Below are 21,414 nucleotides of genomic sequence, written 5' to 3'. Positions count from 1 at the left end.
CAATTGGTCTGGAGTTTGTCATTGATTGTGTGCCTCCTTTATTGCCTGTGTGTGTACAACAAACGCTCTGCATTACCGTCTGATAAGCCTAACTCACCACACTAACACAAAAGAGATCATTAGTATTGTATTCTTTAGCGTCTGTTAAGTACCAGGGGAACATCTGTACTCTGTGCACACTATATATCATTTTGGACAACTATATACAGAGCCAGAAGACTGAAAATTCCAGCAGGGACTAAGCAAGTGCTGCAACTTGTCATCGATTCAGCAGACCTAACACCCCATACCATGCAGGGGAGTGCATGGCACCCAGGTGGTAAGAGGGTTGCTGGCTCCAATGCCACAATGGACACTTACACCATGAGCAATGGCTGGAGTCACCCCACATACAGTGAACAATAAACCTGTTAGCTGGACTGATCAAGAACACGCCATGGGTAGACTGAAATCAACTAAACCTCACTCCTGTCCACCCTCTCCCACACTCCATGCTGAATCCGCTCATTAGGGGACAAACCTGGCCGGCTGATGGTGTGGTTGGCCTAACAGTATTCACAAGCCCAATGATAACAGAAATCACCTTGCCTATATGCCAGACACTACATTCGCAATCCACCATACTTCAGTTTGTATTAGTGTGACCTTACAGCCAGCCACCCACTCCTATTTTTTTTTTAAGATCTCTTTTATTGCTTTATAATTGCATGAAAACGCATACAGAACAAAATAACTTCCCATCTTTTTGTAACCCCCCCAACTCCCCCTCCCCCTTTCGCACTTCTCATCAATTATACAGAGGTGTTTGTTCGGTTCACAAATTAGTCACTTATTTGGTCTCTTGTACGATCTTCAACAGGAATGTCTTGGACAACTATACATGATCTGACTGATAAATTTGCCTCTGCATCAGAGTTAGAAATGTCAGGTGTTCTAAAATTGTCCAGTATTGTGTTCCAATGCTGAGCATTGTCTCTAGTTCCTAGGCCCCTGAGTGTTTCCCTTAGTAATACTGTCCCTTCAGTATCCGCCCATTTGATTAATGCATTTCTCCAACGATTTATCTGTGGGCCCTTCAGATCTTTCCAGTGTGAAGTTATTTCTCTCCTTGCTAGTATCAGAGCCAGGTCTATGAATCGGTTTGTGATTTTATGCTTGCTGGGGCGGGGGAAATCTCCCAAAACCGCCACCATGGCTGATCTGGATAATGTTCTGCCAGTGCAAGTAGAGAGTGCCTCAAATATCCCCGTCCAGTAGTCCTCGATTAGTGGGCAACTCCAGAGCATGTGCAGCAACTCTGCTGCTAGTTCTGCACACCGAGGGCAGCTGGCATTTTCTACACCATAAATCTTTGATATCATATAGGGGGTTAAGTAAGCTCTGTGATAAACATATATGTTTATTGCTGGCATTTCTGGAAACTGAATATATGTGTGTGGTTATTCTGGTCCATTGTGTGTCATCTATTGTAACATCTAGTTCCCCCTGCCATTTGGTCTTAAGTTTATAGCCAGCCACCCACCCCTATAGTAGCCACTGCCTATTCCGTGTAATGATTCAGACTTCCCTGCTTTATCCTAGAGTGGCCTGTCTGATGCTCAATATTAAAAAAAAAGTTTTGATTAACTCTCCTGTGAGTACCTGTTTGCGACCCGACACTGAACTGTTATATACAAACCCCTATTCCACAGTCCCAGTTGGCTGCCTAATCTTGTCCCCCCCTTTCCTGTTGGTCGTTTCCCACAGTCCTCGGCTAGTAACCCCCTTACTGAATCCCAATCTGTCTTATATGTTGAGTCCAGTCCAAATGAGGGTAGCTACATAGGTGCTGCTCAGTCGAGCATTCTTGTGTAGCATTACTAGAACCCAGAGAGGCCATCAGACTGATCCATATGGAACCAGTGTTTCTCACTCTCGTAGACCAACCACTGAGAGATGAATTGTAAGTGGGCGGCCCAATAGTACTTGAGGATATTCGGGCAGGCCACTCCCCCACTTTCTCTAGGCCACATGAGTAAAGAGTTACAGATCCTCCATTGCTTACCATTCTTAATAAAGCAAAAGTCCCACTGTAAGTGAGTGATAGTATCTCGGGCAGCCTGGCTCTGGCAAAGACGCATTATGGTGAAAACAGGGCTGTCTTACTCTGACAAAAATGAGCAGCAGCAAACCGGTCTCTAATGGGCCATCACTAACAAGTTTTGTCATTTATATCCAAACTTTGGAGTGCGTGCCAAAAGGGAAGGGAATAAAAGTACTCTTCGAAAGCCCAAGCCCACCCCAACTTCTAATAATCATACTGTGGATACTTTTACAAATTTGTTACGTCTGCCAGACCCAAATAGTATGATTGTCATCATGTGTTTGAATGCATGTTTTAAAACTTTAATAGACATTGTCTGCAACGATGGAAACAGTTGAGATAGATTTAAAAATAGCCAATGAAACTAAATATTTGTGAAAAATTCAGAGGGGGCCACAATTATTATTCCCCCACTGGGGGAAGGAGTGGCCTCACATTTAAAAATGTGAAGACTGGTGGTGTAGAGTGTAGTGGCTTGGTGCTGGTGGAGTTAGTATTGTGTGGATTGGTATAGAGAGGTGTACCATTGTGTGGCGTGGGTTTGCAGGGAGTGACATTGTGTAGCTTAGAGTGTACTGGCATAGAATGGAGTGCTATTTTGTGGTGTGAAGTGAGGTGTGGAATAGTGTTGCATTCAGTAAGGTGGAGTGGCACTGTGTGGCTTGTAGTTACATTTAGTGGAGAACAGCCATCCTGAAACACTCAGATCATACATAAGGATGGAATTATGACAAAATAGAAAATATTGATATTCCAGCCATGGAAATAAAGGATTACACCATGTACGAAGAAGCATTTTGTAGGAAAATGGCTCCTTGTTACAGTTACCCCCCCACTTTTTGCCTGATATTGATACTGACTTCACTTGAGAGTGTGCTGGGGTCCTGCTAACCAGGCCCCAGCACCAGTGTTCTTTCACTAAAAATGTACCATTGTTCCCCAATTGGCATACCCCTGGCACACAGATAAGTCCCTTGTAAAAGGTGTCAGTGGTATCAAGGGCCCTGTGACCAGGGAAGGTCCCTAAGGGTTGCAGCATGTTTTGTGCCACCCTAAGGGACCCCTCACCTAACACATGCATGCTGCCATTGGAGATTGTGTATATTGGTGGGGAGAAAAAGGCAAAGTCGACATAGCATCCCCTTCAGGATGCCATGCAAACCAAATACTGCCTGTAGCATAAGTAAGTCATCCCTCTAGCAGGCTTTAAAGCCTTAAGGCAGGGTGCACTACACCACAGGTGAGGGCATAGCTGAATGAGCAATATGTCCCTACAGTGTCTAAGTCCATCTTTAGACATTGTAAGTGCAGTGTGGCCATATTAAGTATACGGTCTGGGAGTTTGTCAAAACGAACTCCACAGCTCCATAATGGCTACACTGAATACTGGGAAGTTTTGTATCAAACTTCTCAGAATAATCAACCCACACTGATGCCAGTGCTGGATTTATTACACAATGCACACAGAGGGCATCTTAGAGATACTCCAGTATTTTACCCAGTCCTTCAGTGCAGGACTGACTGGTCTGTGCCAGCCTGCCACTGAGTGACGAGTTTCTGTCCTCCTGGGGTAAGAGCCTTTGTGCTCTCAGAGGCCTGAAACAAAGCCTGCACTGGGTGGAGGTGCTTCACACCTCCCCTCTGCAGGAACTGTGACACCGAGCAGTGAGCCTCAAAGGTTCAGGATTTGTGTTACAATGCCTCAGGGCACTCCAGCTAGTGGTGATGCCTGCCCCCCCCCCGGACACAGCCCCCAATTTGGCGGCAAGTCCGGAGGAGTTAATGAGAAAAACAAGGAGGAGTCACCCTCCAGCCAGGACAGCCCCTAAGGTGTCCTGAGCTGACGTGACCCCTTTCTTAGAAAAATCCATCTTGCTTTGGAGGATTTACCCCAACAGGATTAGGGATGTGCCCCCCGCCCCAAAAGGAGGAGGCACAAGGAAGGTGTAGCCACCCTCAGGGACAGTAGCATTGGATACTACCCTCCAGCCCTAAAACACCCCCCTAAATTTAGTATTTAGGGGTGAATGTGAGCACAAGAAAACAGATTTCCTGATGCCCTAAAGAAGGACTGCTGACCTGAAATACCCGCAGAGAAGACGGAGACAACTGACTTAGCCCCAGCCCTACCGGCCTGTCTCCAGACTCAAAGAACCTGCTACAGTGACACATCCAGTGGGACCAGCGACCTCTGCCGACTCAGGGGACTGCCCTGCAACCCAAAGGACCAAGAAACTCCCAAGGACAGCGGCTCTGTCTGAACATCCAAGAAGAAACCATATTTAAAGGGACTCCAGCCTCACTCCGAAAGCGTGAGTCCCCAACACTCTGCACCCGACACCCTTGGCTCGTGTCCAGTGAAACCAACACTTCAGTGAGGCCCCCTTGGTCACTCCAACATCGTGGACACCCTGAGACGACCTCCCTGCACCCCCACGGCGACCCATGCAGAGAGAATCCAGAGGATCCTCCTGACCGCGACTACCCGGTAACAAAGAATCGGACGCCTGGAAGAAACACTGCACCTGCAGCCCCCAGGCCCAAGAGGAACCAACTACCAGTGCAGGAGTGACCAGCAGGCGGGCCTCATCTTTTTGCAGTCGGTGGCTGGCACGAGAAGCCCCCCTGAGCCCTGCCTGGATCGCTAGAGTGACCCTGGGTCCCTCCATTGCTTTCAATGCAAAACCCGACACCTACTTTGCACACTTCACCCAGTCGCCTCTGTGCCGCTGAGGGTGTATTTTGTGTGCCTGTTTGTGACCCCCCAGTGCTCTACAAAACCCCCCTGGTCTGCTCCCCGAGGACGCAGGTACTTACCTTCTAGCAGACTGGAACCGGAGCACCCCTAGTCTCCATAGGCGCCTCTGTTATTTGGGCCCTACTTTGACTTCTGCACCTGACCAGCCCTGTGTTGCTGGTGCTGGGTGTTTGGGGTTGACTTGAACCCCCAACCGTGGGCTGCCTATGCCCCGAAGACTGAACTTGTACATGCTTTACTTACCTGCTAAACTAACTTGTACTTACCTCCCCCAGGAACTGTTGATTTTTGCACTGTGTCCACTTTTAAAATAGCTTCTTACCATTTTTGCCAAAACTGTGTACATTACTGTTTTGCTCCAATGTCCATATTTACCTATGCCAAGTACCTTACAATTTATGTATTTACTTGAATTCTGAATCTTGTGGTTCTAAAATAAATTAAGAAAATAATATTATTCTATATAAAAACCTATTGGCCTGGAGTTTGAGTGTGTGTTCTCATTTATTGCCCGTGTGTGTACAACAAATGCTTAACACTACCCTCTGATAAGCCTACTGCTCGACCACACTACCACAGATAGAGCATTAGTATTATCTATTACTGCTACTATCAACCTCTAAGGGGAACCCTTGGACTCTGTGCACACTATCTCTCACTTTGAGATAGTATATACAGAGCCAACTTCCTACACATTTCCAATGCAATTGGTCTCACATTTGCTTGAGTTAGAGCTATTAGCATTGTAAACTCCTAACCGTACTTTTCTTGCCATATAAATTGGAAATGAAAAGTAATACAAGGTCGATGTCCAAGGCAGTAACCAAACCGCCACGAGGAGGGACAATCGTAAAGCATTTACCATTGATAACAAAGAACTATGAACGAGCAATAGTGATGGGCATGGCTAAAAGCCCAAATAGATGACACCACGTCAGAAAAGCAGCACTTGCACACTGCTATGCTCGACCTCAAAAGGACTACACGTTAGAACTTGAATACAACACTATTAAGTCAATGCAGTAGCAGCAGGAGAGTAACAATTTGCAGACTAAAAGGTGAAGTGTGAGAAAGAAACACACACACAAGCCAAGACACAAACAACAAGCATCAAGTGATGTAAATGGACTGTCATATGGCAGGAGCATAGTGCAGGTTAGAGTGGAGAAGAGAGAGGAATAGAGTAGAATGGAATATATTGAAAAATCCTTTGCACACTTCGAAATTTGTCTGAAATAACATGTTGATCACATTTCAGTGATGCAAAGTTCTGAAATCTGAGGGGAGACACAAACGTCCTTCCACCCAACATTCCCCGAAGTCAATGGTACCTTGCTTGTGCCGGTAGGCCAAGTGACTGCAACAGAGAAGGTCCCAAAAGGTACTGTAACGATAAGGATAACTGAGGTGAGTGTACTAATTAAGCCTGGGATCTAAAACCATTTATAGACACCCTACAAAACCCAGTCAGTTCTAAAGAATAGATACCCAGGGGAGTGCACGGAGGGGTGGCTCGCATGATTTCCACAAACTATTTCAACACAGAATACCATGCAAAGGTATAACATTGAATAAAAGTACTTATTCCTTGCAATTACTGTGAATTAAACTACAGAAATATGCATGGATCCATAAACATCTTACCGCCTAGCGTTCCCCAAGTTGCACCGATAAAAACGCTATCCCATATGCGTGCCTGGGCTTACTGCCTGTGACAGGAATGGATCACACAAGGGTCTGGTAGTCCTTGCATGAGGGCTGCTTTTGAACCTGGAGTTAGCTGTTCGTAATGCAGAGACTAGACACAGGCAAACAAGAGGAGTTGTGTTTTTATCAGGCCAAGTAGAGAAAGAAAGTGTGTTAGGGTTTTTGTGGATCCCTGCACATTTATATAGTTTACATAAAGGAGAAGAAAGGAAAAATAGTGTTTCTAATGACTGTATCACCTTCGCAGGGTATTGTGGGTAAGCTACGTTTGTGGGATCCACAGACGCCACATCTCCATGGACTGCCCCGGTGTCTATTTTTGGGGAATTTCTGGGTTTGGTAGCTTCCCTTATATGGCGACGGAGCCCAAGACCAAAGACACAGGTGAACATCTTACAAAACCAGCTGGTTTTGTGATAGGTAATTTTGATCTCTCATCATTACATTTTGGGCCCTCCCTTGTCATGGTCACTTGCACACCCAAACAGGCGAGGGAACGTTCTTCTCTGGAGCCTTGGAAGAACGCTAGGTGGTAGGAAACTTGTGGCTGCCTGCAGATCCCTGGACTTTCCCACACAGAAATCCAACACATTTCTGCACTCACAACAATTTACTGCCGCCAGACAAGGACCCATCACATTCATACACTACAGGATAGAATAAGTTTCACCAGGAACTTCATCCACCGCTCTCACAACGTTGTAAGGAGCCTCCCGGGCGCTACTTGTGCGTACTGCCCCACTCCGTGACGAAGTACGGAGTCCAGAGCGAGGGGCTTAAAAATAAACAGAGGCGGGGCCACGAGGTCTTTGCTGCGCTTGAACTACAGAGCGCGTGTGTGTGCGTGTTTTGCTGCGGCTCCTGAGACACGCGGGCGACAGGCTGTGAAATTATACCGGCCTGTGCCCTCTACATTTGGCGACGAGGCGGTGCCCACACACTCCCCTCACCTGCTCCACCGGAGCAGAACTTTTTTTCCTTTATCCTGCTCCACGGCCCCAGTGCCCTCGGGGCCCAGCGCAGGAACCAAGCCGGCAGGCCTCAGGAGATCTCGAGGCCCTCCACAATGCGCACGTCTGGCTCAGTCTGCTCGGTGTCCTGGCTGCTTCTTCCTTGAAGAGACTGGAGGACACACTCATCTCCACGGCACAGCAAAGAGTGAGTCTGCCCCCCCCTCCTCTCAGTTTGCCTGTCACCGTGTGCTGGAGTGCAAGGACCAGTACCTGCCCCTCTCACTGCCAGCCCTGCAGAGGTGTTTGACCAGAGGCTGTCCTGCTGTCAGTGGGAGACTGTGCTTGAGCAACACATCAAGGCTGCTACTCCCACTCAGTGGACTCAAAGCGGGGTGTCTACGCTGCCCAAGAAGCTGCATCCCTCAGGATGAGGGAAGGAGGTACCCTTACTCTCGTCGCTCCACTCCTCATCCACAACAGGCACACGAAGGGAACTGCGGCTATTCCCAAGCATGGTCATGAGCTCCCCGCCAGATGCCAACGCCCACCGCCCAGTCCACCACCATGGATCCCACACATCCGTCACGGCACTGCCACCATTCAGCCAGCTGACGGACCCCGCCACAGCCGCGCCCCGATAGCACCACTGGCTTGGAAGGCTACCACACTACTTCCGAGCCACACGTGAGAAAGATGGTGCAGTGCAACGGTCTCTGATGCTGCACTTCGGGGGAGATGAGCTCTATGATCTGTTTGAAACGCTGCCGGACACTGGGGATGACGACTTCGACACGGCGGTAGAAGCACTCAACAAGTACTGTGACCCGCAGCTCAACCCTGATTACGAAAAGTTAAAGTTGCGGCAATCCCAGCAGACCAACACCGAGTTGGTAGACATGTTCTACGCGCTTCTGCGCAAGGTGGCAAATCAATCAATCAATCAAGCACAATATTTATAGAGCGCACTACGTACCCGTTAGGGTTTCAAGGCGCTGAGGGGTGTGGGGGGGCTGCTGCTACTGGTCGAAGAGCCAGGTCTTGAGGAGTCTCCTGAAGGTGAGAAGGTCCTGGGTCTGTCGCAGGGCGGTCGGGAGGGCGTTCCAGGTCTTGGCGGCGAGATAGGAGAAGGATCTGCTGCCGGAGGTCTTGCGTTGGAAGCGGGGAACAATGGCGAGGGCGAGGTTGGCGGAGAGGAGTTGTCGGGAGGGGACGTAGAAGTTGAGTCTGTTGTTTAGGTAGACTGGCCCGGCGTTGTGGAGTGCCTTGTGAGCGTGGGTGAGGAGTTTGAAGGTGATCCTCTTGTCCACGGGGAGCCAGTGGAGGTCTTTCAGGTGGTGGGAGATGTGGCATCAGGGGGGTACGTCTAGGACCAGTCGGGCGGAGGCGTTTTGGATGCGTTGTAGGCGTCGGATGTCTTTTGCTGGGATACCTGTGTAGAGTGCGTTGCCGTAGTCTAGTCTACTGCTTACGAGGGCCTGGGTCACAGTTTTTCTGGTTTCCGTCGGGATCCACTTGTAGATTCTACGGAGCATGCGGAGGGTGTTGTAGCAGAAGGAGGACACAGCGTTGACCTGCTTGGACATGGTGAGTGCAGATTCGAGGACGAAGCCCAGGTTGCATGCGTGGTTCGTTGGTGTTGGAGGGGGTCCCAGCGTGGTGGGCCACCAGGAGTCGTCCCAGCCTGAGGGGGTGCGTCCGAGGATGAGGACCTCCGTCTTGTTGGAGTTCAACTTCAGGCGGCTTTTTCTCATCCATTCGGCGATGGACTTCATTCCCTCGTGGAGGTTGGCTTTGGCGGTGTGTGGGTCTATGGTGAGGGAGAGGATGACCTGGGTGTCGTCGGCGTAGGAGAGAATGTTGAGGTTGTGCTGGCGGGCCAGTTGTGCGAGGGGGGCCATGCAGATGTTGAACAGCGTCGGGCTTAGGGAGGAGCCTTGGGGTACGCCGCAGATGATGTTGGTGGCTTCGGAGCAGAAGGGAGGGAGTCAGACTCTCTGGGTCCTGCCGGAGAGGAAGGAGGAGATCCAGTTGAGGGCTTTCTCTTGTATTCCGGCTTCGTGGAGGCGTGATAGTAGGGTGTGGTGGCAAACCGTGTCAAATGCTGCGGAGAGGTCCAGGAGGATGAGGGCGGAAGTTTCGCCGTTGTCCATTTGCTGTCTGATGTCGTCTGTGGCGGCAAGGAGAGCAGTCTCGGTGCTGTGGTTGCGTCTGAAACCGGACTGGGAGGGGTCCAGGACGGAATTGTCCTCGAGGTGGTGGGTGAGCTGAGCGTCGACGATCTTCTCGATGACCTTCGCCGGGAAGGGGAGGAGGGAGATCGGGCGGAAGTTTTTGAGGTCGTTGGGGTCTGACTTCGGTTTTTTGAGGAGGGCGTGGATTTCGGCGTGCTTCCAGCTTTCCGGGAAGGTTGCGGTTTCGAATGATAAGTTGATGACCTTTCGAAGTTGGGGGGCGATGGTGGAGTCGGCTTTGTTGTAGACGTGGTGGGGGCATGGGTCTGAAGGGGATCCTGAGTGAATGGAGTTCATGATCTTGCAGGTTACCGAGTCATCTACGTGGGTCCAGACGGTCAGGCGGTTGGTGTGGGTGGAGCTGTTGGGGGTGGGGTCTGGCGGAGGCGTGGTGTTGAGGCTGTCGTGGATATCGGCGATCTTCTGATAGAAGAAGGAGGACAGGGTGTCGCAGAGTTCTTGGGAGGGTGGGATGTCGTTGACGTTGGCGCTGGGGTTGGATAGCTCTTTCACAATGCAGAAGAGTTCTTTGCTGTCGTGGGCGTTGTTGTTCAGGCGTTCTGTGAAGTGGGACCGTTTGGCGAGTCGGATAAGTTGGTGGTGCTTGCGGGTGGCTTCGTTGTGGGCTGTATGGCTGTCTGGTGTGCGTTTGAGGAGCCATTTCTTCTTTAGTTTCTGGCAGGTGCGTTTGGAGGTGATGAGTTCGTCTGTGAACTAGGCGGCTTTTTTCTTTCCTTGGTTGTCGGTGGGCCTTTTGAGAGGTGCAAGGGTGTTGGTGCAGTCGTTGATCCACTGTCGTAGGTTGAGAGCGGCGGTGTCTGGGTCGGTGGAGTCATTGGGAGGGTTCTGGGCGAAGGTGCCAGTCAGTTGGTCTTTGGTGACTTTGCTCCAGCGGCGGTGGGGTGGTAGTTGGGTGCGGTGGTGTTCGATGTGCTTCACAGGCATCAATCAACACGAAGAAATCCGATCGCAGATAATCCAGGGGTGTCGTTGCTCAGCGCTGAGAAAGCTGATCCTACGACAGCCAGGTATCTCGCTGGATGACATCCTCCTCCTAGCGCGATCGCATGAACTATCTAGCAGCCGCGTCGAAGACATGACTGCCGCCCTGGCACGGTCATCCATCGCTCCACACTCAGTCAAACTGGACCCTGTAAAAGAAGACCAGGTGGCCGCCGTCTCCCGTCGCCAAAGCTCGCCCCGTCGGGCTCAGCAGGCCCGGATGGAGGAAAAGGGGTGCGGCAATTGCGGCAGTGAACATCGCACGCCAGGTGGGTGCCCGGCAAGAGGCAAGAACTGCTCCAGATGCGGCAAAGCCAACCACTTCGCCAAGGTCTGCCGAGGCGGGCGACCTCGTACAGGAACCACTCCCGTGCGAAGGGCCATGGTAAAGCGGTTGGCGCTGGATGACGGACCGGCAGCAACCGTGGCAGCGGCGGACCGACGCCCGGACACCACCCAGTATGTCGATGAGGACGAAGAGGAAATATTTGTGGTCTCTTTTGCTGACAGACGGGATCAGAGGCGGCGGCCTCCTCCCATGTGCACCATAACAGTCAACGACACACCGATATCAGCACTCATTGACACCGGAGCATCGGTCAATGTTATAGACGTCGAGCAATACAACAGACTATCTCCTCCACCAGAGCTTAAACCGTGCCGCACTAAGATATACGTGAACGGTGGCGTAGAGCCACTTCCACTCAGAGGAGCAATAGAAGACACGGGCAGCAGCGACGGACATGCCACGCGAGAAAAATTCCAAGTGGCTGAAGGAAAAAAGGGCACACTCCTAGGGTGTCACACGGCAGAAGATCTGGAGCTGGATTTCTTCGCCCGCCAGGTGCACGATTCACACGCAGAAGCGGTGCTAGAAGAATTCCCAAACCTCTTCCGCGGACTGGGGAAGCTGAAAGGCAAGCAGTTTCATTTACATGTGGACCCGGGCTGTTCACCCCACGGCCTTGAGACATCGGAGGGTGCCGTTTCACCTGAGGCCTCAGGTGGAACAAGAACTGAGGACCCTTGAAGAGCTAGGGGTAATAGAGAAAGTGAGCGGGCCCACACCATGGGTTTCACCTCTGGTCATCGCCCCAAAACCCAAACAGCCCGGAGCCATTCATCTCTGTGTGGACATGCGCCTCCCCAACAGTACCATCAAACGGGAGCGCCACATCACACCCACTATGGATGACATCATAGCGGACTTGAACGGAGCACAATGGTTCTCAAAGCTAGATTTGAACTCAGGATACCACCAACTAGAGCTAACCCCGGAGAGCCTCAATATTACCACCTTTTAAACACATGTGGGGCTCCGCCGGTACAGACGTTTAAGTTTTGGAGTATCATCAGCAGCCGAGATTTTCCAGAACGCCATCTGAGAGACTCTGTCCGGCCTGGCAGGCGTTATCAATTTAAGTGATGACATTTTGATTTTCTCCAGCTCTCTGGAAGACCATCATAAGCACCTGTGAGACACTCTCCGACGATTGTCAGAGGCGGGGCCAATGCTGAATAGAAAAAAAATAGCCTTCTACTGCAACTCCGTTGATTTTTTTGGCTACATTTTCTCGAGGGAGGGGCTGAGAGTCGACCCCAAGAAGGTGGAAGCCATAAGAGGAGCGTCAATACCCTGCAACGCCACAGAGGTCAGGAGCTTCCTCGGGATGGCGACCTACTGCGGGAGGTTCATCCCTAATCTTGCCACGCTCTCCGATCCCCTCCGGCGACTCACGAAGACCAACATTACGTGAGAGTGGGGTCCGGAAGAGGACAAAGCTTTCCGGGCCGTGAAGGCAGCCCTACTAGACGCTGCAGTGATGGCTTATTTTTACCCACAGAGGAGAACTGAAGTAGTAGTAGATGCCAGCCCCTTTGTGCTAGGAGCAGTGCTGCTGCAGGAACAGAGCCACCAGCAGTGGACGCCGGTCGCTTACTCCAGCCGAGCCCTCACGAACACGGAAGCTCGGTACGCACAAATCGAAAGAGAGGCGTTAGCCATTAGGTGGGCCTGTCAGCATTTCCACTTATATCTCTGCGGAAACGAGTTCAGAGTCGTCACCGATCACAAGCCGTTGGTATCCCTCTTCGCAGGCTCCGCCAGGCTTGCTCCTCCACGCATGGAGAGGTGGGCTGTTCTTCTGCATTCGTATCAGTTCCAAGTGGTATACCGCCCCGGAGTTAACAATCCTGCAGACTATCTGTCGCGACATCCTTTGCCACCGTGCTCGGAGGAACAATCAAATGAAGAGGGTGAGCGGGTAGAGAGATTCGTAAGCATGATAGTGGACATGGCCTGCCCTACGGCTCTCACGGTTAGCGAAATTGCCGACGCCACAGCTGGAGACGCCCTGATAAGCCGGGCGAAGGAGGCCCTACACACTCCCTCCTGGAAACTTTTCCTGGACAAACAATCGGTGTCTGACATAGATATGAGGAGAGCGATGCAACAACTGTGGAAAGTGAGACTGGAACTCTCGGTGAGTCCCGAGGGTCTTCTCCTAAGAGGGCAACGGTTGGTGATACCCCGCAGCCTACAAGGTCGAGTGGTGGATCTGGCGCACCAAGACCATCAAGGAACCGCAAAGACAAAGGCGCGCCAGCGAAGTAAGGTGTGGTTCCCAGGAATGGACACCATGGTGGCCGATGTGATAGGCAAGTGTCATCCATGTGCCATCACCGCTCAGGAAAATGTCCCTGCCCCTGTCGTGACGGAGCCACCCAGCACTCGTCCCTGGTCCAGAATCAGCCTAGATTTTGGCAGTTTCCCGGATGGGCATCTGACGGCTGTGATGGTCGACACGTGTACCCGGTTCCCCATGGTAGAGTTGGTGGTGTCGACGCCATTCGAACACGTCCGTCCTGTTCTGGAGAAGACGTTTGCTTTGTTGGGTTTAACGGATGGACCCCCTTTCCATGGTCAGGAGTTCCATGATTACTTGCACTCACTGGCCATAACGCATAGAAGAATCAACCCGCAATCACCTCAGGCGAATGGAGACGTTGAGCGCTTCATGAGGAAACTGAATTGCGCCCTGCGAATAGGTGTGAGCCAGCAAGGGAACCCCGAGCTTTGCCTCCACACTTTCCTGAGGGCCTACCGTCAAACCCCCCACAGCACCACGGGGTGTACCCCGGTGACTTTGCTTTTCAGCTCGCCACCCAGAGACTGTGTACCAGCGGGTGGAGGCTGGCTTCCGGCTGCCTTGGACATATCCAGGACGCAGGAGAAAAGAGGAATGACTAACGCTAAGGCCAGCGCTAACAGAAGGGCAAAGCGCCCCGACGTGTACATCGGAGACACAGTAATTCTGAAGGACCGCCACCCCGGATTGAAGTTTTGCACCCCGTTCGAGTCCGATGTTTGGAGAGTGGAGAGCATCGTAGGGACCATGGTCACCTCCACGAGAGGAGGACGGCAGGTGACAAGGAACGTATCGTGGTTCCGGAAGGTGGTGCCCTCGGAATGGGGTGTTGGCACAGGAGATGGAGAAGAGGAAGAATGCGGAGAGTTTGAAACCGGGGATGGTTCGTAGTCAGGTCGGTCGACAGAAGAGTCGCGAAGAACCGAGGTGTTGGGCCGCGATGTCCCGGTAAGAGTCGGCTCCCCTGACGAGCAGCCTGCAGGGAGGTCTGAGCCCCGAGATGGACGGACCAGGTACCACTTGCGGCCGAACCCCCATCCCAGCCAGCGGCTGAAGGACTTCCTGTGCTAAAGAGGACTGTTGATGATATATATATATATATATATATATATATATATATATATATATATATATCTTTCTCTCTCTCTCTCTCTCTGTCTTCTCTACTTGGTTTGGGTGATTTGTATTTTGTTCTGGTGTTGGTTGTGACGTACTAAAACCGGAGGGGGGGGGGATGTTAGAAGCCTGCCGGGTGCTACTTGTGCGCACTGCCCCACTCTGTGACGAAGTACGGAGTCCGGAGCGAGGGACTTTGAAATAAACGGAAGAGGGCCGCGAGGTCTTTTCTGCGCTCGAACTACAGAGCGCGTGTGTGCGTGTTTTATTGCAGCTCCTGAGACACACGGGCGGCAGGCTGTGAAATTATACCGGCCTGCGCCCTCTACAAACGTCTCAGGCTTTAGTTGTCGACAGGTATTCCAGTCATCAGCGTTGTGGGTGCCAAAGCAGCACATGCAGAGTGGGGGTCCGTGATGACATCTGCCAAGCACATGACACACAGGGATAAAAGCCAGTAGGCATGTACACTGTTCCAATGTCACGAAAAAATACTGTGAAAAAAGTGAAGGCCAAAAATGGCCAGAGGAACTCCTTCTCCAGATGCATCTAGCTGCGCAGAAAAGAAGCTGATTTCAGCGCATCAAGGGAAGGAACTATATTGACTGAGGACACTTCATAACTATGGAGTTGCACGACGACCTCTAAACGCACAATTACTGCTGAGGAAAACTTTTTGGATCCAGTCTGACACCTTGGGGTTATTTGTCTTTATTACATACATTTTATTTTTCCTAATCATTACATGTTATTATATCATTATGATTTATTATATGCATCATATTAATATGTTACATATAAAAGTGATATATTATATGTGATTATATATATATCATATAGTTACTATGAACAAATACAAATAACACTTTACACACAGGGATTCATGATATTCAACAATTTCCTTTCATTGTGGAAAATCGCATCTAACTATAAAGTCCATATACCTGTGTTTTTAAGGTAATTATTATATTATTCAATAATACAAATGTTCCTTCCACTGGGAAATGAAACTGTTAAAGAAACATTGGAATGCTTAATCTAACATTACAGTACATTAAAATGCATTTCAACATGCTGCTTGAGAGTTTATGATTGTAACTCTCCTCGCATTGCGTTATGCCGTTTTTCGGGGAGTGGGGGAGGGGCGGGGGACAGGGGCAGACGGGAGACGCACACATGCAGGCAGCAGCAGTATGCCTCTGTCTCCCACTGACGTCAGGCGGACTCGCACGGATAGGCAGACAGACACAGTTAGAACACCGGTGTACTGCCTCCGGCATGAAATTTAAAAAATAAATAAATAAATAAGAATAAATAAATGAAAAGGAGGTGCCGCGGGCACTAGAGCGCGCGGACACCTCCACCCCCCGAACGCCCGTATGGCGGCGGGAGCGCAGGTGTACTGCCTCCGGCATGTAATTAAAAAAATAAAATAAAAAAAAATAAGAATAAATAAAGGAAAAGGAGGTGCCGCGGCCACGAGGGCGCGCGGACACCTCCACTTCGCCCGCCCCCAACGCCCGTATGGCGGTGGACGCTGAGGGGAAAGTTTTAAAAAAAAGAGTTGCCAGCAAGTAAATGTTTAATCGATTGTGCCTCACCTTCCGAGCGCGACGTCTGAAGCGCCCACTTGGAGTTTAGGTGCGGCGGGGTCGGGGGGCACACAGCCGCACTCAGGGCGCTGGCCTGCCAGGGCTCGTGTGAGGGGTGGGCGCCGGGCTGCGAGGCACGCGAGGATGTGTGGGCTGCTCGGGTGTTGCAAGTTGTAGTGCCTCGAGGATTGTCAAGGGCGCCCAGTTGTGAAATAATTCAAGTGTTTGCCAAAATATCTTAAGTTATTACAGCAGCCTTAACGAGCTGCTAGCTGCAATGGTCTACTGTAATTTCAGCCACATACTGAAGAGGGAAAACACGAGAAGAGAACGATGTGTACCCTCGCCACAATGACTGTCCTATGAAGATGTATGTATTAATTTATTTAATTGTCTGAAGGTTTGTATCCATGCACCTGCTTCAGCACTCCCAAAACACCCATCTATCCCCGTGGAGCAGACCGATGTGATTGTCCCCATCATAGGTAAGGTGCCCATGATGTAACTTTAGGTGTTTATAGAGACCTTGGAATCAGTGGGTACATTAAAGCCCCAGAGGCAGGGGATTAATGGGGATAGGTTAATAGTCTCTTGTCATCTGTTAGTGCCAAAGTTATAGCAAGCGTTCTGTGTTCTATTTACGTGTCAATTTTGACAAGGTATCAACTGTTATATCATTCTAGCAAGCTATGCTATTTCTTTAAGTCATTCTTATAGAACAGCATGGTAGAAATGGTATTTATTATTCTTGTATTTTATTGTATGAATAAATATAAAATACCTTCAGTGGAACTTCAGCAGATATTAGCATTAAAATGTGAAATTGTATTACAAGTTGGTCATTAGCCAACTTTCATAAAAACAACGTTATCAAATGTTGAGCTTCTGCTAAGTGATCACGGGGCATCCAAACAATGAAGTCTCCATTATGCGAGTTCTGGGGAGCCGGTTCCGATGAAGGGCAGTAAATCTGTTTGTGGTAATATCCCATAGTGGAGGTGGGGCCCGGGTGGCTTGCAACTTGTTCTCTTGAACCCTGTGGGTCAAAGAAATCTCACAGAAAGTATGGGCACTGTACAGATTTTTCTGAGTTCAAAACAGTTATTTGACAAGGGGAACTCGTTCTGTGAATCACGGGCCATTTTGATTCCTTTCTACATTCAGTTCGGCTTTTCAGATTGTGAACATCGCTGTTAAAATGCCCGTGCTTCATTGTCCACACAATATCAATTCATTTTATTATGGGATCGGGGAGATTATGCGACACGCCCAGCATCACAGGCGGGTGACTGGATGCCCACTGCATACAAGTGTTTGAACTTGTAGCCATGGAGGCCAGCAGGCACTTTCACAGTCACCGTTGGGAAAGCACCACCTGATGCCATAGGACAGATAAGCGCGGGGATGACCGATGTCCGCAAAATGTATGTATGAATACGGTTACGCAGCTTAAGCCGAGCGGAGGGACAACAGCATCCTGCAAAAGAGCATCGCATGTAGACGACTATTGGTACCGTTTACCACGTAAACGTGGAATCTTTTGACTGCAGTTCTTGAACCTATCACTAGTATATCTTTAGTCATCTCAGGCTATATAGGGGACGGTTGCTTAACCTGAGGGCTGGCCTGGCTTGTAGTGGGTACCAGAGGTACTTACACCTGGTGCCAGGTCCCGTTATCCCTTATTAGTATAAAAGAGGTGTTTCTAGCAAAAAACAAAGGTACTTTATTTTATGACCATATGCCAAAGGTAGCTCAGTGAGTACCCACAGTAGGAGGATAAGTTATATGCACAAGATATGTGTACGCACGAAGCAACCCTGCCTCATGGTTGTACAGCACTTAAGGCTGCTTCTCCCCGAGGCTGAGCCGAGCTCTAAAAGCAAAATAGGGCATGAATGTAAAACAATTAGCCCAGAAGTGAAAGCCTGCTAGTAACAGGGACAGACACACTGGAGTGAGCAGCACACCAAAAGAAGGGACGAAGGTTAGCAACTGCCACCGGAAAAGCAAGGATTTAAAGGGCAAACTAAGGAACGAGTAATAAGAGGTGGTTGTGTTCTAAGCACTGCCTATGCGTGACCTAAAAAATGACTCGAAATAACAGTATTCACGGGGTGTTTCACAGTTGGGTGTATATCAGAAACACTTTACAGGTTTAATATTTGTAATAATTCACAATACCATAAGTTGCGAACACTGAGTACTGTATTTAATGTTTTGCTGCAAACCGATAAAACTCTTTCTATCTGGAATAGAAAGCACCATATTCCCATTACTATAATTGATATAACTTTTGCTATCAGCCTACAAAGAAAGTTCAGCTACAGCATTGTCAAATGAAATGCATATCTATAGCTTTAAAAAAAAAAAAAAGAAGAAACTACCCACCAGATCCTAAACGTCCCTAGAGCCTTTTCAGAGGTGCTGCTGCAAAGCAGCTTAAGCCGAGCCGAGGGACAACAACATGCCGAAAAGACCATCGCATGTAGGCGACTATAAGTACCGTTACCACGCAAAAGGGGAATCTTTTGACTGCGGTGCTTGAACCTGTCACTAGTATATCTTTTAGTTGTCTCAGGCTATAGAGGGAACGGCTGCTTTATATGAAGGCTGGCCTGGTCTGTAGTGGGTATCAGAGGTGCTTACACATGGTGCCATGTCCAGTTATCCCTTATTAGTATAGAAGGGGGTTGCTAGCAGCTTAGGCTGATAGAAGGTAGCTATGGCAAAGCGGCTTAGGCTGAAATAGGAGACAGGTAAAACTCCTACTTACCACTGGTGTCATATGCACAATATTATAAGAAACACAATACACAGAAGTACAAGAGGTAAAAGCTCCTACTATACCAATGGCGTCATATGCACAATACTATAAGAAACACAATACACAGAAGTACAAGAAATAAAGGTACTTTATTTCATGACAATATGCCAAAAGTATCTCAGTGAGTACCCTCAGCATGAGGTTAACTTATATATGCAAGATATGTGTACGCGTGAGGCAACCCCGCATCATGAAACCGATTACCTGGCAAAACGGCGTTGTTCATTGTAGCAATACCCTCAGGTCGAGCGTGTGCGAATAAAGTCAACTAACAACGCTAATACCCTCGTGTCGAGTTTGCATTAATAAGTCAACAACACAACCGTAGCGGCAACCTTGAGCGGGGCAACCAGGTTCGGGGCTAGGCTTCAGCCCCTCATCCCTCAAGACGGCCAAACCAATGGGTCCTGGTACAAGGTCAATTCAAGAAGGCCCATGGAACCTTGTGGGGCAGTAGGTTAACGGCCCCTTCGATAGCTCAGTGGCAGAGCGGAGGACTGTAATGCAAAGTCAGGGATCCTTAGGTTTCGGGTTCGGATCCTGCTCAAAGGACATGTTTACCCTAGGGTACCTTTATCAACATTATGTGATTGGCAACATGGGTAACACGGCTGCCCCATTATCAACAGTATGTTATTGGCAACATTGGTAACCCAGCTGCCCCCACCACACAAGTCTCAGAGGACTTGGCGTAGGTGGGCAGCGGTGGAGAGTAGGACAGCACCACCAGATCGGACATGCAAAAACGTTATTGGCAGCATACATCAGATAGGGACTTGTTGGACGGTTGAGTCAGGCGAACGATTCAATGGCGCAGGTGCATTTCCAGATGACGTATCGGGAACAGTAGATAATAAAAAATAAAGCAATATATGTGTATATATAAAATAATATGAAATGAACATTTATAAGTAATGTAGTGTTAAAGATGCGAAGCAAAAGCTTAGCCGCAAATAGCAGGACTCCGGTGAGATTCACAGGATGGAACTAACAATGTGGGACCTACCAACTGTGATTTATAACCTGCCTCCAAATTCTGTCTTACAGTCATAAAGAGAGCAATGCATGGCACTCAAACTTATTATGACGTTGTAATAATTTATGGACTTGTCATTTGATTTATGAGGGGACAAAGTGAGTTATGAAGCAAAGGCCTGTCGCAGGAGTCTATGCAGGTAAGGAAAATGCGGCCCAGCCACCGTGTTGAGACGTGTTGTTATCAATCTGATGAGGCAGGGCAGTGTGGCAGGAGTTTATGCAGGTAATAATGCTGGGCCCCAGCTGCCTCTAAGAGAAGGGTTGTGACCAATCCGTTGGCAGCAGCGCCGGGGGTTTGGATGCACGCACGTAAGTGGGTTTTAGAAGAAAAAAAATATTAATAATGAATAAACAGATAAACGAAAGTAGCGCCATATGTTTAGGAATTTTAAATGATTTTCAGCCAGGCCGAACTGTAGCCCGGCTGTAGGAAGTGGGCTCTGTATGTATTATTTCAGAGGAAGAAATAGCATGCACAGAGTCCAAGGGTTCCCCGTAGAGGTAAGATAGTGGCAGAAAGAGATAATTTTAATGCGCTATTTTGTGGTAGTGTGGTCGAGCAGTAGGCTTATCAGAGGGTAGTGCTAAGCAGTTGTTGTACACACACAGGCAATAAATTAGGAACACACACTCAGAGACAATTCCAGGCCAATAGGTATTGTATGGGAAAATATGTTTCTTAGTTTATTTTAAGAACCACAGGTTCAAGATTTACAAACAAAGGAAGTTGTGGCACAGGCGAGGAGAGGCACTTCAGTTAGGGCCCAAAGATGGGGGTGAGCTCAGCAGGGGACTGGACATGGCTGAACTAAGGTGCATAGGCACGCCCCCCGCCACCCTCCTCAATGTCCACCAATAGATCAACTCGGAAGGGACACCAATGCTACCTATTAGCCAGGATACCTCTGCGTCACCTAGATGGCCAAATTTAAAAGTTATGCAATGTGGATGGAGGTAATATTGCTTGTATGGCGAAGCTTTAAATTACAGGATCCGAAGGTTCACACATTAAATATTTTCCCCAATAATAAACGTAAATAACAAAAGTAGTCTCCGTCGTCTATGCTCAATCAAGATGGAGAACAAATGTATCCAAATGTCGATGCCAAAATAGAATACACCCAGTCATATGAACTCCCTTCTCCACTTCTTCTTTTTCCCTTCCTTAGTGGGGAGCTGTTGAAATCGCACCGTTTGCAAATCTGCCTTTAATTTAATAACAACAACAAAAAATGTAGTTCAGTGCTAATTTTTTGCTGCCGTGCGGTTGCGCAGCACAACTAGCGTCCTCATGTATCACGTTGCTATGGCCTGTGGAGTGGACGCACACGAGATTACATGCGTATACGCACACACGCCACTTCCTTGTCGTCACGGCGCTGACGTGAGCGTTGCCGTGACGGCCGTGCATATAAACACTACTTCCTTATTGCCACAGCACTGATGAGAGCGTTGGTGA

Source organism: Pleurodeles waltl, chromosome 1_2, assembly GCF_031143425.1.
Source record: "Pleurodeles waltl isolate 20211129_DDA chromosome 1_2, aPleWal1.hap1.20221129, whole genome shotgun sequence".
Taxonomy (NCBI): domain Eukaryota; kingdom Metazoa; phylum Chordata; class Amphibia; order Caudata; family Salamandridae; genus Pleurodeles; species Pleurodeles waltl.
This window is presented reverse-complemented; position numbering follows the sequence as displayed.